Consider the following 20,085-nt stretch of genomic DNA (forward strand, 5'->3'; position numbering starts at 1 on the left):
GACTTATATAAAATAAAAAGTCTATTATATTCTGGTTGTTCCTATACCTTTGAGTTGAGCCACCACCCTTGACATTTCTATACATATAACAACTGTCCATTCTGGTTTTTATAGGACATCTGGTGACTTCTTTGTCTTCTCTTAGTCATCTTGCAGTACATTTTGTTGTTTACTTGACCTTTATCTGGTTTCCTGATATGTCTGAAAAGGTTCCTGACATTTAGTAACCATTTATGCTTTGTCTTTAAGATGAATGCTATGTTACAGTAAAATGTATTCTTCCACATTACCTCTCATTTCAAGAATTTGCAAACAATAGTTCCTTTAAGGCAGGTGTAATATTGATTTAAATTTATATGGTTGAAGTTGTACAAGACCATCACGTGCTGTCATTTTTAAAATATACTGTAATATGTATTGTAACATTTACAGGCAAGAAGAGTATTTTCTTAAGCCAATATTTTTTTTGTATAGTGATTAGCAGTGAGTTTTTAATGTAATTAAGACCTTGTCAGGAAATGGTTCCTGATAGCAGTTAAATAAAATGATGCACACAGAACCTTCAGAAACTTATTAACAGTAGTCAAGTGGTTGATACAAGTCATTGGAAAAATACATTGCACTCATGACTTCAGCTGTTGTAGTTGCCAAGATTAATTTTTCCTCTTTATTTTGGTGGTTAAATTAGTTAGATAATTAAAAAAAATATAGCTATTGACACTGTACTAGGAATATGGATAAGTATCAAATAAAAAAATGTGACTTTTCCCTTTTTCTGTACTTTTTGTCGTTTTATCCTTGCTTTTTTAGAAATGTCTCATGACACATACTAAATTTGCTTTTTAAATAGAATTTAGCAACATAGTAAGCCTTCACAACAGCATCAGAATGTACTGTACGGCAGCATATTTGAGTTGCAGAGAAAAAAAATTAAGGACATGGTGAAAAGGTCTGTTTTGTGATTAAAGTCGAAATTTTGGCTTTAATCTCGAAATGTCCACTTTAACCTTGTAGTACATTTTATCATTAAAGTAGACCATCGTAAATGTCATCTTAATACTGACACAGTTGTTAAAATCTGTGTGCTTCTGGGGCTTCCTCCTGAACTGACTGCAGCAATTGTCACACAGAACATATAAAATTTATGATTTTCCATCTCTCTGCACATTTAGAATCCTTAGATTTATACTTGATATCACTTTCATGATGAAATGCATTAAAGTATTTACATTTTACAGATAAGTCGTTAACTTCATTTAAATAATGAATACTGATAATAATTACACATGCTGTGGCGGCACGGTGGCAGAGTGGCAGTACTGGTGCCTCGCAGGGAGTCACGTTCCTGGTGTTCCCTGCCTGGAGTTTGCATATTTTCCTGGTGGGTTTCCAAAGACATGAAGGTTTGGGGATTTGGTGATGCTAAAATTATGCTAATGTTTGTGTATGCTTGTGTTCACCTTGTGATGAGCTGATGCCCCGTCCAGGGATTGTTTCTGTCTCACACCCGAAGCTCGCTGGAATGGTTGCATCCCTAGATTGATGGATGTAATCATTAAACATCCTTTTCAGAGATATTGTGGCAAGGTGTCCTCAGAATTTAATGGATGTTTCAGGCAATTCACAACACAGTGAAGCCAAATGTTTTCTCACCATGATGATATCTCGCACTGCCATCTGGTGGAATCTTCCAGATTTACGTAAAATATGTGCACAAGTATAAATAGTACAATGCTTGCATAGCAGTAGAGACTGCTGGAGCACTAGTTGCGTCGCATGAAGTATAAACCTGGCCTTAATGGTACGACTCGCTTCTCTGAGAATGATGCATCAACCTGTGACTGTTTAGTTTTATTGAGGAATTAGATGATATGAACCTGACCTCCATTAAATTCCAATTGAGGCTTACAGTATTTCTTAAATATGTTACTTATTTCTTGGTGTTCATTACCTTTAATTCCAACTGCTTTGTTAGTCTCTGCAGTTGCATTTAGAAGTCCTTTTTTGTATGTATTGATCTAAAGCCCTTTCTCATGCTTTATAATAAGAGTGGCATGACTTAATAAATAACTTGCTCTGTTTTTTATGTACTGTCCAGGTGTTGCTCTTGCTTAGTGCCCAGTGTATGCTGGGGTAAGCTCCAGCTTCACCACAGCCTTGCCCGGGATAAGTGGGGAGATGGAAGGATATATTTTTTTTTTTTTTAGTTTATAATTGGGTGATTTTTCTTTGATCAGTATTTCATACGCTTTGAGTCACCAAATTTATTTTTAAGTAAACCATATGAAATTCTGTAGTTGTCTACTTGGATTTACTCTCAAGTATACTGTGTTCTGTCAGAGATATATCAGGAGAGGCGCTGGTCTTTATGAAAATATCTCTTTTGTAGAAGTGAATTTAATTAAGTGATTTGATAGTATTAATGGGTCAAGTTGCCAGTGGTACGTTGCATTATTGGTGATTTGAGTTCCAAAATAAAAGGAGCATTTTCTGAGATGACAATAAAAACAGGCTTGCAATATTTGACAAAGGACATAAAGGTGAAGTACTCAATTTATAAATAAGTATGATAAACTGGCAAAAAAAGGAATATTGTCTTGAACTTGGATGAAGAAACCATCATGGGTCTGAAAGATTTAGTTTCTTAGTAAAATGAGAAATGATTGTGTCAGTTGTAGATATTATTGTTGTTAAGTTGTTAATAACCTAAGTAAATCAGGGTTGAATACACAGTTTATATCTCCTTCTGTTCTCAAGTTATGAGAGCTTAAATGGAGAATACTTGCAAAAACTTCAACCATTACTCCTTTGCCATCCAAATCTGATGTATATATTAACAAAAAATAATTTTGCTTTGTATAGTTTACCCACTACTACAATAGAGTGCCCTTTGTGGTTCTATACTGTCTTAGTAGCTGTGATGGGGATTGCTTTGTGATTTCAAATTAACATTTGTGTGACCTTTTTTCAGTGGAGAAACTTGTCCAACCTTACCTCTTTTTACGTCAAGATTGACCCTTTATATTTAAGTGTATTTTTTGCAAAAATACTATTTCAGACCTATTAGGAAGCCGAGTTTCAAAGGCACTTCGGCTTGCAAAATTTAATGAATGGTGCAAGTTTTTTATGGTTGTTGGAAATTTGGAGTTCAACTTTTCAATTAAGAAAAGAAAAAATCTTTTTAATTTTCAAAATTTTAGTCAGAATTTCATAGTTCACATGGCTGAGGCCTGCCACTAGTAATGTGACCAGCAGTGCTTCCGGAATGTTATTTTGGGCACAGAGTAAGATTAATGTTTATCCATCCATCCATCCATCCATCCATTGTCTCCCGCTTATCCGAGGTCGGGTCGCAGGGGCAGCAGCTTGAGCAGAGATGCCCAGACTTCCCTCTCCCCGGCCACTTCTTCTAGCTCTTCCGGGAGAATCCCAAGGCGTTCCCAGGCCAGTCGAGAGACATAGTCCCTCCAACGTGTCCTGGGTCTTCCCCGGGGCCTCCTCCCGGTTAGTCGTGCCCGGAACACCTCACCAGGGAGGCGTCCAGGAGGCATCCTGATCAGATGCCGAGCCACCTCATCTGACTCCTCTCGATGCGGAGGAGCAGCGGCTCTACTCTGAGCCCCTCCCGGATGACTGAGCTTCTCACCCTATCTTTAAGGGAAAGCCCAGACACCCTGCGGAGGAAACTCATTTCAGCCGCTTGTATTCGCGATCTCGTTCTTTCGGTCACTACCCATAGCTCATGACCATAGGTGAGGGTAGGAACATAGATCGACTGGTAAATTGAGAGCTTCGCCTTGCGGCTCAGCTCCTTTTTCACCACTACAGACCGATGCAGCGCCCGCATTACTGCGGATGCCGCACCGATCCGCCTGTCGATCTCACGCTCCATTCTTCCCTCACTCGTGAACAAGACCCCGAGATACTTGAACTCCTCCACTTGGGGCAGGATCTCGCTACCAACCCTGAGAGGGCACTCCACCCTTTTCCAGCTGAGGACCATGGTCTCGGATTTGGAGGTGCTGATTCTCATCCCAGCCGCTTCACACTCGGCTGCGAACCGATCCAGAGAGAGTTGAAGATCACGGCCTGATGAAGCAAACAGGACAACATCATCTGCAAAAAGCAGTGACCCAATCCTGAACCCACCAAACCGGACCCCCTCAACGCCCTGGCTGCGCCTAGAAATTCTGTCCATAAAAGTTATGAACAGAATCGGTGACAAAGGGCAGCCCTGGCGGAGTCCAACTCTCACTGGAAATGGGTTCGACTTACTGCCGGCAATGCGGACCAAGCTCTGGCACCGATCGTACAGGGACCGAACAGCCCTTATCAGGGGGGCCGGTACCCCATACTCTCGGAGCACCCCCCACAGGATTCCCCGAGGGACACGGTCGAATGCCTTTTCCAAGTCCACAAAACACATGTAGACTGGTTGGGCAAACTCCCATACACCCTCCAGGACCCTGCTAAGGATATAGAGCTGGTCCACTGTTCCGCGACCAGGACGAAAACCACACTGTTCCTCCTGAATCCGAGGCTCGACTATCCGCCGGACCCTCCTCTCCAGGACCCCTGAATAGACTTTTCCAGGGAGGCTGAGGAGTGTGATCCCTCTGTAGTTGGAACACACCCTCCGATCCCCCTTCTTAAAGAGGGGGACTACCACCCTGGTCTGCCAATCCAGAGGCACTGTCCCTGATGTCCATGCGATGTTGCAGAGGCGTGTCAACCAAGACAGTCCTACAACATCCAGAGCCTTGAGGAACTCCGGGCGTATCTCATCCACCCCCGGGGCCCTGCCACCAAGGAGTTTTTTGACCACCTCGGTGACCTCAGTCCCAGAGATGGGGGAGCCCACCTCTGAGTCCCCAGGCTCTGCTTCCTCATTGGAAGGCATGTTAATGGGATTGAGGAGGTCTTCGAAGTACTCCCCCCACCGACCCACAACGTCCCAAGTCGAGGTCAGCAGCGCACCATCCCCACCATATACAGTGTTGACACTGCACTGCTTCCCCTTCCTGAGATGCCGGATGGTGGACCAGAATCTCCTCAAAGCCGTCCGAAAGTTGTTCTCCATGGCCTCCCCAAACTCCTCCCACGCCCGAGTTTTTGCCTCAGCAACCACCAAAGCCGCATTCCGCTTGGCCTGCCGGTACCTATCAGCTGCCTCCAGGGTCCCACAGGACAAAAGGGTCCTGCAGGACTCCTTCTTCAGCTTGATGGCATCCTTCACCGCCGGTGTCCACCAACGGGTTCGGGGATTGCCGCCACGACAGGCACCGACCACCTTACGGCCACAGCTCCGGTCAGCTGCCTCAACAATAGAGGCACGGAACATGGCCCATTCGGACTCAATGTCCCCCACCTCCCTCGGGATGTGGTCGAAGTTCTGCTGGAGGTGGGAGTTGAAGCTACTTCTGACAGGGGGCTCTGCCAGACGTTCCCAGCAGACACTCACAACACGTTTGGGCCTACCACGCCTGACCGGCATCCTCCCCCACCATCGAAGCCAACTCACCACCAGGTGGTGATCAGTTGACAGCTCCGCCCCTCTCTTCACCCGAGTGTCCAAGACATGTGGCCGCAAGTCCGACGACACGACCACAAAGTCGATCATCGAACTGAGGCCTAGGGTGTCCTGGTGCCAAGTGCACATATGAACACCCCTATGCTTGAACATGGTGTTCGTTATGGACAATCCGTGACGAGCACAGAAGTCCAATAACAAAACACCGCTCGGGTTCAGATGAGGGGGGGCCATTCCTCCCAATCACGCCCTTCCAGGTCTCACTGTCATTGCCCACGTGCGCATTGAAGTCTCCCAGCAGAACGAGGGAGTCCCCAGAAGGTATGCCCTCTAGCACCCCCTCCAGGGACTCCAAAAAGGGTGGGTACTCCGAACTGCTGTTCGGTGCATACGCACAAACAACAGTTAGGACCCGTCCCCCCACCTGAAGGCGAAGGGAGTCTACCCTCTCGTCCACCGGGGTAAACCCCAATGTACAGGCTCCAAGTTGGGGGGCAATAAGTATACCCACACCTGCTCTGCGCCTCTCACCGGGGGCAACTCCAGAGTGGTACAGAGTCCAGCCCCTCTCAAGGAGATTGGTTCCAGAGTCCAAGCTGTGCGTCGAGGTGAGTCCGACTATATCTAGCCGGAACCTCTCAACTTCGCGCACTAGCTCAGGCTCCTTCCCCTTCAGAGAGGTGACATTCCACGTCCCAAGAGCCAGCTTCTGTAGCCGAGGATCGGACCGCCAAGGTCCCCGCCTTCGGCCACCACCCAACTCACACTGCACCCGACCTCCTTGGCCCCTCCCATAGGTGGTGAGCCCATGGGAAGGGGGGACCCACGTTGCCTCTTCGGGCTGTGCCCGGCCGAGCCCCATGGGTGCAGGCCCGGCCACCAGGCGCTCGCCATCGAGCCCCACCTCCAGGCCTGGCTCCAGAGTGGGGCCCCGGTGACCCGCGTCCGGGCAAGGGAAAACGCCGTCCAAAATTGTTTTTCATCATAGGAGGTTTTGTTTAACCGCTCTTTGTCTCATCCCTCACCTAGGACCAGTTTGCCTTGGGTGGCCCTACCAGGGGCATAAAGCCCCGGACAACAGAGCTCCTAGGATCATTGGGACACGCAAACCCCTCCACCACGATAAGGTGGCGGTTAAAGGAGGGGGATTAATGTTTAGTATTTGTTTATATCACTTTCAGTGTAATCCCTGTTTTTTAGGTGTACATTCAGTAAATTGCATTAATGATTTCACAGGAAAATCTTCTGTCCATTTCAGTTTTCATAAACCTTAGAACAAAGCACTATTCAACATCCATATTATGACAATTTACATTTTCCTCCCACTTCTTTGATGCCAAAATTGAGCTTTATCTTATTTCTAAAGATTTTAAATCAAACATTAGCACTTGCTAACCATTTAATCACAAATCAGTATTTAAGTTGGCATTATGTTAGTGTAGGGAGATTAACCTATCTAACACTGGATGACGTGGGACTAGACAATGGATGGGTAACTTTCAAACAATAGATTTTGTCAGTATCGTCTTTACAAATAATACAGTTGATTGATTAACTCTTTTAGGGCTAATTTTTTTTTTGTTTCTTTTCTCCCAGGGCTGAATATTTTTCCAAAAACTAACATTTTTTAAAAAAGAACACAAAGCAATTGTTTAACATATCAAATCAACAAAAAATATTTACTTTTGACAAATGTTACTGTCTTGCATGTTGTATGAGCCTGAATTCTCTATGTGTTGTTTTGGTGCCTATTTTTCAATTGTCTGTTGCTGCATTTTCTAACATATATTGTTAGTGTGTACTGTAGAGAGACAAGTCACCCATTTGCCATCGTGCCATGCCACTGCCACCAAGTTTTCTGCCTGCATGAAAACCGTATTGTCACCTCTTTTCATCTTCTGAAACTTTATGAACTTTATGTATGGCATTATAGCCTGGCTCACCCCATGGGATTTGCTTCTGTTTATTACAGAAGTGAATAAAACTTGGCAGCAGCACGTACCTAAGCCACCAGGGGACAAAACACGTTTGGACCAATGCTCCCTGAAGTTATATCACCAGTTCTGTCCCATCTCTATTTGTAATGCCACAGCGCGCTTCATCTCGTCTTTCGTTGTGGGTTTCCACTTTGAATAACGAGAATGCGATGCAAACGCAGCCCGCGATTCAAAAAAAATCTCTGCCTACCTGTTTGTCTCGTCTGACAGTAGCTGAAAAGCAGCATCAGGAGAGAGCAGCCTGAAGTACAGCAGCTGGTGATCTGTCGTGTCCAAAAGCAAGCCATGCCGTCTTGTAAACTCCGGTAGCCATATCGGCTCTCAACGGATCAATGTATGTGTATTTATCCCACGTGAACCTTGCCGTAGATGCATCGGCTGCGTGAAGGCACTCAACTGGCAGCAGATCCGCTAGCGCGGCATCGGCTGGTGTCTGATCAGCTGATGCCTGCTTCTAACTCTCTTGCTCGATCTCCTGATCACTGCCAATAAAGTCCGATTCTGAAAAATCAAGAGTCCGACTCCGCGGTAATGCGCAAAACAACGTCTGCCAAGTGTTTTCTTTTCTGCACTTGCTTCGCTGCCTTTTCACATGTTGGTGCCATCTTGCCATTGTTTACATTTCGCAACTCACGCACACGCAATGTTTATTTGCCGAGTCAACGAGTCTAGCATTCCTCCAAGCACAGAGGGAATGCCTGTGACGTGACAGTGAGATTTGTCGCCATTAACAGCTGATTGTCGCCCTTTATCCCTGGATGTCGACTTTTGTCGACATTCGCCTTCAACCCCTCCTGTCGACAAAAGTCGACATCCGCCCTAAAAGAGTTAAACTGTAGCAAGCAGAGCTAATGAACAATTCAGTAATTAATACAAAGATAATTTAAATGTTTACTGATAGTTTTTATTGTTCTTCTTGTAATTTATAATCTTTCAGTATGTTTATTTAGGTAAGAAAATGCTACAAATCTATTTTAATAAAATATTAGATTATTTGGTAAATATTTGTCATTTTAAATATGTTTGTGTAACATTGTTTTGAAATACTGTCTTTTTAGGGCTGATGTTAAGATGGATGCTCTGCTTCCTACAAAAGATCCTCATACATTTAAGTGGTATAAGTGTTTGTAGTTTGTGCTTTCTGATGCTAGATTGGTTTGATGTTTTGCTAAAATTATATACAAAAGAACTATACAAATAATATATACAAAAGAACTATACAAATAATATTTACAAAACAAATCCATCAACTAAAGTACTATTAAGGTACTTTGTAAATTTTATTAAACCATCACCTATTTAATGACAATATTACATCAGTATTTTTTGGCTAACAATAGCTGTGGCCAAATTGCAACAGTGGAGAGGAAAACAAAAACCCCAAGAAAAAAGTCATTCAGTTCCATGCGTGAACAGTTAAACCAATTTGTGATAGCAAACTCAAAAATAATTGTAGCTTTACTTATTTTATGTTTAAACCAAACTACCCTTACATGACCTTTTTATGTGTATTTTGTAGAACATTTTACTATTCTTGTTTCTTGTTTATATTACATTCTGTCTGTTTTCATCAGTATGCGTGAATTGGTGACAATGTTCACCTCTGAAAAAGAGCTATCTAGCAGGTGAGAGCAGCTGGAAAAATGAAAAAACAAACACTATATTAAGTAAAAAAAAATGTACTCAATATATAGAAATATACAAGAACTGTACAAGAAATATTTAAGATGTATAAATATCTATGTATAACTTAACGTGTGTATTGACTGTGAGAGTGTTTTATTATTAAAGGGCATTTATTGTCTTAGACAACTGAAATGGTGTAAGATGGGGGCTTGTCTTATTTAAAGAGTTTCAGTAGAGAAAGGTTGAAACCAGTGAACTTTTCTTTACTTTATTTAACAATGACTATAACAGCAAATATTTAGATTTTATTTTACCCTGGAAAATGTTGTTGCAGCTGAGTCTTTTTTTGGCATCCCTTTTTTAATGTGACTTTTGATGGAAGCAAACCTGTTTTAGCACTAACAAGGTTAGTTCCTGGAAACTAGGTCTCGCAATGTAAATATCAGATTTTAGTTTTTGTTTGACTAATAATATGTATGAAAATGTAAAAGTGAAAAGGTGTGTTTAAGAAGGTATTCAAAATACTCTGGGGTGTTAGTGTAACATTTATATTATTTGAAATTTGTGTTGCAAAAAAAGCTTAATTTCTTTAAGTCTGTATTAACAGTGAGGTAGAATGAACAAGATTCTTATTTGATACTTGTTTCTTTTTCACTGTAGCCAATAAGTAGAATTTCTTTTTTATCCTTGTTCAGATACTCTACATCCATTCTGTAATGCTAGGCAGACATTTAATCATTAGCATTTGTATCAACTGTTGCTGTCTGCAAAGCTGTGGAAATTCACTCTATGTTGATGAATGACCTATAGGGTGCATGTGTAATGAAAATATTAATGGACCAGGGATTGATCTTTTGGGCACACAATACTGTATGTAAGGGATGTTTTGATACAAGATTTTCTGTATTTGACACCAATCCCAGTGAAATTTCACAACACTCAATACTCCTTTAAGAAAAGAAACTCCTTTCACAGGCTTTTTTTATTAAAAATAACTCCATTATTCAAGTGGACAATATTGTGCCTTTTCCTGTAATAGAATATAAAATAACAAAATCATGCATATTGGCTCATAATGACAATTATGCAAATAGATTTTTACTAATGATCAGAATTAAAATGTTTTAATTTTACTTACACTTCCAAAATTTTCAGGCCTGCCAATTAGAGGGTTGAAAGCTTTTTATTCAGCTGGAAAAAATATTTTTGACTAACACCCAAATGGTAAGGTAATAATAATTATAATTCTGTGCCAGTATATGGAAAATCAGTAGAAATTGTAATGAGCATATTTTTTTATTTAGTTTGGGAAAAAAATTGAGATACACATTATTTCAATATCTCCACTGACTACTAAGTTATGAATCGAATCACATGCTTATCTGTGACTAATCTGAATTAATACCATTCACAAAAAATAAATAAAAAATCAGCCTTCAGCCTGACCATAGCTTTAGAAATTAATGCTTTTATGTGTTTACAGGATACTGTATATGGATACTAATCCGGAAGTCAGTATTTTTTGGGGAAAAAAAAGCCAACTTGTAGTTTCAAAAGATATATTAGCTGTGTAAATATAAAGAGAGAAACAGTGAATAGTGCACTCTTTTATTTTAGTCCTGTTGAACTTTGTGCTGTATTCCTAAACTGACAACAGTGGGTGTATGTAATTAGTGGAGTTTTGCTAAAACTGTCATGTAATGACAACAAAAAACAATTATTTGAACATACAAGGGTTGATAAAGTTTTGAGCCTCACAGATTAAAAGACTCACTAATAGAACTATATGTTTTATTTTTTTACCAAAATCCCTATGAACATAAACTCTAATATGCTTGTTTTGTCCTGTTTCTGAAACCCCTCTTCTGTACATGAATTGATGATGCTTTCATCATTGGCATAACTTGCCCATGGAAACAATGTTATTTTTGATTAATTTTTTTACATTTTGTTTCTGTACTCTTTCATCTGTCAATTAATGTTCAATGTAGTTTTATGAAGTTTTGGTCAGATGGATTGGTTATTGGCGATATTTTTGCCTCAGAAGAATTGAATAGGATTAGAAAAGAGTACATTAGAGGATCAGCTCAAGTTGGATGGTTGGGAGACAAAGTCAGAGAGGCGAGATTGTGTTGGTTTGGACATGTGCAGAGGATGTTAAGGATAGAGCTGCCAGGTAAGAGGAAAAGAGGAAGGCCTAAGAGGAGGTTTATTGATGTGATGAGAGAGGACATGCAGGTGATGGGTGTAACAGATGCAGACGACAAAAGGATATAGAAAAAGATGATCCGCTGTGGCAACCCCTAACGAGAGTAGCCAAAAGAACTGGATTGTTCTTGGTACACCTTGACTTGATGTGACTAAATCTCCAAAGGTGTATTGTTCTTTAACAACAGAAATTCTGTGTTAGCATGGTACTTGATACCGAATTTTTCAAAATCCATGATGACTGTGTTCTACAGTGTAGTACACATATTTTAGTATGCAGGAGCTAATCTTTGGCTACTTACAAAGTCAGTGTTGCAGAACAACCCTTTCATATTCAAGCTCTAAATATTTTGATCCCTTCCCCCTTGTACAGTATTTTTAGTAAATTTTATAGTGTGTAATAGAGTTTTATTTTGAATATCAGATAGCATGACTCACTATAGTCAGGCAACTTTGAGCTGTTCCTTGTGTGTTAGTGTAAATGTAACTGTATCTGTATCATGACAATGCCAGCACGCAACAAGGAACAGCTGAGAGAGAGGTTTACTACATTGTCAGTTTAATCTAGTGGGAATTGATGATAATGGTAGAACGAATAATTAAACTGTCAAATGCTGTGGTAAGCCTCACCTGGGATTACACAGGAAAGTTTTACAATAAACATGAATTTTAGATTTATATGCCCTCTTTTTCTCTAGCATTTCGAATCATGAAGAAATAAGTTACTTATTTCTGACCTGGAGTAGTTCAAGTTCAACATTTTCCAGACTGTTATTTGAAAAGCCTTAAATTAAAATAAGCTACAAGATTTAATTACACACAAGTGCAGCTCCATTTTTTCTTAAATTCACTCCAGTTTCTTTCTACTGTATGTGGCCACTGTTCAGTACTTTACAGTTAAAAACAACAGATTTAGCTAACAAAATATAATACTGTAGGTGCATACAGTAAATTATTTTAACAAACTGGATTATCATGTGATATAAAAATGCATACAAAGCAAAAAAAAAAAAAAAATTAAACATCATGCCACAGACTAGTTTAACAAGCCGTATTGTTACAACAGGTTACATAAGCCTTTCATTGTAGTTAAAATGTTTGCAGTGACTGAAAAATATTATGTTTAGAACTTTATTTCAGTGTGTTATTTATGGTAATAGTTTGCACTTAATTTGACGACAAGGCAAATCATGCTTATGTTTTGGTAGTGGCGGAGTTTATGAATAAAAATGTATTGCCTGTTTTATCATTTAAACCTTTCCTATGCCTTTAGTCCCTACATTCTTAAATATACAAATTATAAATACTCAGGTTTGCTAAGATGGATTATGTATTATTGGTACTTGTTTTTAGCATATTTCTTTGTTTGAGGGGTGTTTTTTTCTGACTAGTGTGGCTCTATATAAGGAATTTTGTTTTAAATAATCCACATATTTTATTGTTGTTATTGGAAGACGTGTTTGGTTAATTGTAAAATCAAATTTTCCAGCATTAATAAAGATTTTTGTTAAAAGTTTTTCAGTATTTTATTTCTTTTAAGATCTTTCTGTTTTGTATGTCTCAGCCTTTTTATCATATATCCAAAAACGTGTTTTTTTGTTTTTTTTTTAAATTATATGATATGGAAGTTTTAAAGTTGTTACATGGAAGGGATAATTTGTGCAGGCTCAGAATCTACAGCATTTTTTATTGGCTTTTATTTTGTCTGTCTTCCTCTTTTGGTACATGAAAATATAATTATTTAATTACTTGAAGTTGTTTTTTACTGTACTAATTTGTAAGATTTTTCTAGACAGATGTATAATTATATTAATTTTCATAGACTTGGCTGTCTGATGTTATCCTTCCACTATCTGTAAACTAATTTGTAAATTGTACAATGCTGTCTTATCCACTAGAGATAATCCTGGCCATATGTTGGCTTTGGTTAAATCTTTTCTCTCTGAAATGACTGATCTCTATCTACTGCTTATGTGTTTGTTTACCAGACACTGAAAATAGCAGTTACACTTACGTAGCTCTTCAATGGCTTAACTTAAGACATGCTTTTCTCTCATGCATTTATCTGTTGTTTTATATTTCATAATTTTTTTTGGAAAGTTCAGTTAGAAGGACTTGTTGTCTTGCAGTGAATAGACATCAGTTAAAAGATTACGTTCCTAAGTGTTTCTGTAAAGCCAAAATAATTGCCAATTTAATTATGTTTGATATCATTTTTATTTTTCTCTTTATGTTATCAAGTAATTTGTGGATACACAAAACACATTAACCAGAAACCAAGGTATGATATAAAATGCTAGAAACCAGTTTGTAGAGTTTTACTGTTTTGATGCTGTAAAATTTCTTTCATAGCCTTTAATGTTTTCATGTAAACCACCATATTACAATTAACTTGAGTACAACCTTAAGCAATTGAAATTGATTGATGTTGCAGACAAGCAGCTGATATGATGCAGTGTTCCCTGCTGCTTGCTTGCGACTCTGCCTAGCAGTTCACTTTTATTAAGTATATAGTTTTTTGCTGTCAAAAGCTATTATTGTATGAGTAAAAGAGGCAAATATACAAGCTGAAAAAAAATTATTCAAGTTAAGTTTGAAACAATAAATTAATACAGAATGTTTCTTTTTTTTAAGACCAGTGATTCTGAATATCTGTCAGTGCTTTTAAATGGAATGTTTCTGAAATGTGTTCAGTGTAGTGCACTGCAAGAAGCAAAGAAAATAAATAGTTTATTACTAAGAAAATGAATAGTTTTAGCAATGAGTTCTATATAAAAATATTTTATTGCTCTTTTGAGGTGCAATAGATTTCATAGTTAACACGTTTGCAAAATGTTTTCTGTAAGAATGACACGAGATGCAAGTTAATATGATTTATTATTGAAAATGATAAAAGCTAGTTTGTATTTTTTATTTACTGCCTTAGTAGCTTCCATGTAATTTGATTGTAAATTTCTAAAAATTGTAAACTTTGAAAACCTATCAGGCTGTTTACTTCTATACAAAATACTATATTTCATTCTTTGTCAAAATATCAACAATCATTATATAAAAATATATTTGCTTCATTGTATTTTGTATTACATTACATCTATTAGAAAATGTATACAGTGCTATGAAAATATTTCATGAATGCTTCTTGTCTTTGGCCTATATTTCATAGTAGATAAAGGGCACCTGATTGAATAAATAAAATATATATACAGTGGAACCTTGGTTCACGAACGTCTCGGTACACATACAAATCGGTTTACAACCAAAAAGTTCACCAATCTTTTGCCTCGGTTCATGACTACTTGTTGTTTGAACAAGCCAGTTTCCCTTTGGGTTTGTACATGTTCAGTCTCTCCCTGTGCATTTCCTGTGCAGCAAGCAAGAGAGAGAGTGCGACACACACACACATAGGCAGTGCGAGAGAGAGAAGCACACACACAGGCAGCGCGAAAGAGAGACAGACGCACACACACAGGCAGCACGAGAGAGAAACAGACGCACACACATAGGCAGCGCGAGAGAGAGACGCGCACACACACAGGCAGGCGAGAGAGACAGAGGCACACACACAGGCAGCGCGGGGGGGGGGAGGGGCTGGACGCATAAGGTAGGAAGGCAGTTAAAGAATGCACTGGGCTTCATTTTGTTTTCACTTCTGTTTACAGCGATCGGTTCGTAGCGTGCATTGTTGCAATGTTACTCTTCTTGGTGGTTTATTAAATTACGGATTTTTTCAAATGTTCTTTTTTTTTTCCCCTGTGCTTAAAACTCATTAAAAAAAAAAAAAGTGTTTTTAGCCAGTGTTTGGTAGCACTATAGCGCGAACTATTGCAGTGTTAAGTTTACTCTGTTGTTCAAGGTTTTCTCAGAGTTATTCAATGTTTTTACATTTAGTTTACTATTATGCTCTGCATTCTATGGTTTAATTAACTATATTTGTGCTTAAAAACTTAAAAAAAATATATACATACAGTTCGTATGGTCTGGGATGGATTAATTGTATTTACATACAATCCTATGGGGGAAATTGCTTCAGTTCACGACCAAATTGGTTTACAAGCAGAGTTTTGGAACGAATTATGGTTGTGAACCGAGGTTCCACTAATATATATATAAAATATATAATATTTATATATACATTTTTTTATTCTGTCTGATGAAACAAAGTTATCCAAGAGCAATTGGCAATGTGTATATAAATGAATTGACCACAAGTTATGTTAACTCTCTTAAAGGAATGATTAGATTCAAGTGAATCAAAACGGCCAGCCAACCCTGCTCAGTATCAGTATCACTTATCGTGACCCTTGCTGCCAGAGTTAAATTGCCAACACAAAGTTTCAACAAGCAAATAATTCCACGATTAAAGGAAATTGCTGAAGAGATCAGAATGGCATACTAGGTCCCACACTTAATTTTTTCTTTTTTTTAAGTTGTAAATTCAGTAGAGGTGCTGTATCAGGAGCTTAAATGTATAGTTTATTTTCAAAAACCTAAAAGTATTTCTAAATTAAAGCAGCTCTCTCAGGAAGAGCGGATTAAAATGTATCTAAAGAGATTTGAGATTCTAATACTACATTGTAGAAAATATTTGGCAGCAGCTATTGTATTTAAAGGTGGAGCAACCAATGTAAAGTGCAAAGAGGGCAGTTACTTTTCCCAGATAATGCCAGCTGGTGTTAGATAAATTTGTTCATTCGGTAAATAAAATTAAAAAACACTATTATATGCACACTCATATTTCCTTTATCTAATATTAGATTTTACATGAAGACCTGAAAGCATTTAATGTGAAATATTTGAAACTGTAGAGGTAATCAGGAAGTGGCCAAATGCTTTCTCATGGCACTATTTATCTGTATATGTGGCTTCCTTGGTTATGACCACATACAGATATATCAGTACACATTAAATTGACTTAATTATAATTGAGTTTGAAACTGGGAGGTTTTTTGTTTTTGTTCAATAGAAGATCATTTGGTTTTGAACAGTTAAATAATTTGCTAGATTTAGATACTTAAGAGATGAAGAAATATTTAAATACTCATATATTATTAACTTTATTAACTCAAAAGAATGTCACAATGGCACAGTGCACTTAGTGCTCTTAATACACGTTTCACGTAGTAAAAACTATATATCTGTTTTTGCCCAGCCGTTTATATTGTCAAGTGCAACAGAATTTTTTTTTTTTAACTTGCATGCCTCTCACACTCTAGTGACAGTAGTACAATACCAACACAGATGGTAAATACAGCCCCAGAAATTATATGCGAGAATTATTGAAGAATGAGTGGTTGTTGACCAGCCCTATGTCCCGTGCATTAAAAGGATCTCTGAATCTAGTGCTGCATGAGCTAATAGTCTTGTATCATTTGCCAGAAAGTAGTAAAGGGAAAATTGATTATTCAGAATGAGATCTTTAGGGTTAGTAGCTCCTTCTTAAACAGGTTAAAAAAATCATGAATGCTTACTATGATATTTAAAAGGATTAGCAATCATAAGTAATTGCTGGGAATTGACTGCAGAGACAACAACAAAAAAAAAAAACATACAAGAACCAACTCATAACATGTCACCACTCTCCAGTGCCTTGATGATGAAGTTACATTTTAGGTGTGTTCACGTGTAATGTGAAGAGCATCTACTGCAGTTACCCATGCCTGTCTGTCCATCTGTCTGTCTACATTAAACAATTCTGTTCGCAGTTGGCACAGTTATTTTTCAAGGAAATATACTAGGACACATTTTTATTTAGTTATCTTGAGGGGAGGGCACTGTACAATTTTTTTTTTTTTGGAATTGTAAAATCTCCTATTGAAACACACTGGTGAATTGGCAAACTTAAAACAGGAAACCTCCTGTGTGGCTTTAATTACATATTAATTTACTGTTTCAAGTTTACCTTGAGAGAGAGGTCACTTCAACTTGTATAATTTGTAAATTTTTCTTTTACTTATCCAGCAGCCACTTCTGAAAACAAAACAAATCCCCAATGCAAGTTCATTTAACCATGCTTTAAGGAACATGTTGTTGGCAGTAAGGACTGTATTTGGTTACCATTTATCTGTGCCCAAAGAGAATGAAAGTAAAATATTTAAAATAAGTGTCAGCTTTGGTATTCCCATTATAAATTATAAAGTCAGCTTGTATAAAGATTTCAGAAAAATTATTAATAATAATAAATAAATAATAGGTCACTGGAGCTGCTTACTGTTGGCCATGTTATATACAATTGCTCACAAGTGAAATATTCCTGCATTAGATGAAGTCTTGCTTTTCCTTGTGATACGGCTTTCGATTTTTGGTCATTACAAAACACAGTTTTACAGGAACCTGTATTCTCTTGAACTGAAACAGGTAATCAGAATTAAAATTGGAGTATGTCCAGTATTATTATTATTAGATGTTTACAATTTTCACTTGTTTAAATTGTTCACTTTTCTTTTTGTTATTTTTTTATCATCAGTTTTGTGTTCAAACTTTTTTAGGATTTTTTTTGGCCATAGGCAAAATCATACAGCCATTAATCAAGAGTTGAATGAGCTGCTAAGAATAAACAAGTATTATTGCCCAGGGCAGTTTAATATCTGTAAAATATGATAAAGCAGGTATACAAAATTATCAAAAGGAAAAGAATCTAAAGCTAATGCATTATATTTATATATAATATAAATGCATATATATAAACAAGTACCACTATAGCTCATTGAGCCCACCTGAAGTAACTGTTCACAATTTGTAGATCCAGTAAGCTTCTCTCCTTAATAGGAGATTGTTGTAATCTCCACTTCTGGTGTGTGATTTAACAGTTTCAATAACAAAGTGTTTCAGCTCCACTTTAATGTGCATTTTATCAGTAAATTTTCTTGACAATGGGTACTTTTCAGATTGAGTGCATATGTTGGTTTTATGTTGCTTTGTATGCAAAGTTGAGTTTTACCAAAGTAAATATGGCCAAGGGCAAAGTAAAATGTAAATTACCCTTTTTATATTGCAGCATAATTCAGATTTGTTGGTATATATTCTCATTTATTCATAAACAGGATTAAGAGAAGCACTTTAAAACACTGGCATATTTTACAGTTCTACCTAGATTTATCTTTTCCTGCAGCGTAGATGTACTGAATTGGGTAGACAAAACAAGCTTGGATGGCAACAGACAGACCACTAGTCATCATGCATGGATAAAGCTCTGACATTTTTCATGTTTAAGCTGTACTTGCTGAAGTAATGTTTTTAAAGGTAACAGCATTAATGTCAAATGCATATACTTAGCATTGACACATCATTCAAACTGCAATACAAAAGGTATAATTCCACTTCTGCCTCTACTTCACTTTCCCTCACTGAACTGTTACAGGGCTTGCAAACCATTGAGTTTTACATATTCACTGAGCTTTGCTGTACTTTCTTTTTCCATTTCAGACCTCACTGTACATGGCAGACATGATCACATCTCTTTTTTCCTGTCCAGAACACCAGCCGTTCTTCACTAGTCTGTCCACCATATTGTTTAATGCTGCTGTGTGGCCTGTCATTTCCTTCTGCCAAATTTATCAGTAAATTTCCAGATCTGGGGTCACATTTATAAAACTTGCATACGCTCAAAAAAGCCCCCCAAAATGTCTGTGCACAATTTTCCACACAAAACTTGGGATTTATAAAAGAAAACAGGAGAGTGGGTGTATATTTATGGCAACTACAAACCATGCATATGGAACATTTCAGAAAAAGTGGGAAATCGCAACACCCTTGATAAAGTAGAAAAAGGTAGCCAAAACACCTAAATGATGATTCATAAGCATAATAATTCATATTAGGAGCTGTTTTTTTTTAATATGCATTGTTTTGATAAATGTATTAAGCCTCAAAAGTGATGAATTTAACATATACACTCTATGGTAGTTGCCTTTTAAAAGGATCAATGCTGCGTATTTGCATTGAAGAACTTACTTAGGTTTTCCTCAGTTTATATCAGCTACCTGTTGTTAATTCTCAGGATTAGAAGCCATCAATAATTGTATTAAGTAAAAATTTGGGTGTAATTCACTCTCTGCGTACAGAAAGCGATAAATATCTTGAACTATAGCATATTCTTGGCCTAATGGTTTAAAACAACATATATTTTTTGACATTACTTGGAGAGTATATAGTAGGCAATAAATTGTTCAGGACTGGCAGGATTTTTTTTTTTTTTTTTTTTTGGCCCATAATGATGACGATTGACTTGTGAGTCATTTTAGACCACCATGAGCCATTCTCTTGTAACAATGTGCCTAATTGGGAGTGGAATTACAAAGACAGACAGCCCAAAGTGGGGCTACATCCGCTCTTGTACCATGGTTTTTATTAACAGATGGCTTTTTGGAAACTAGCCAACAGGTCAGGAATATCTCAGTCAAGTTTTAGTCTCCAGCATGCCCATTGTGCTGAAAGCCATAAACCAACTGCTGAGGCACTACATTAATTTTTTATATGGTTTGGGTGTACAGGTCAAGATTGAAAGGCAATTTACAGTGGTGTCCAGTTTTCCTAAGTTAATCAAGGTAATTAACTGCACTCATACAGTAGTAAGGGCATCTAGTGAGAATGAAGCTGCTTTTGTTAAGCAGTTACATTCCATTAACATACAAGTAATCTGTGATGCCCAGATGAGACTGACAAATGTCAGGATTGTTCTGGCATAATGGTATATAACTTGGCAGCTCTGATTATAGATGCTATTCA

At 37.9% G+C, this 20,085-nt stretch overlaps 1 protein-coding gene across 1 annotated transcript in view; it reads left to right on the plus strand.

Annotated features, from left to right (window-relative positions):
- Window positions 1-20,085, plus strand: part of nlk2 (nemo-like kinase, type 2) — a 164,098-nt gene that overhangs the window by 99,171 nt on the left and 44,842 nt on the right. The window lies entirely within an intron of this gene.

The sequence above is a fragment of the Erpetoichthys calabaricus genome, chromosome 8 (assembly GCF_900747795.2).
Source record: "Erpetoichthys calabaricus chromosome 8, fErpCal1.3, whole genome shotgun sequence".
NCBI lineage: Eukaryota > Metazoa > Chordata > Cladistia > Polypteriformes > Polypteridae > Erpetoichthys > Erpetoichthys calabaricus.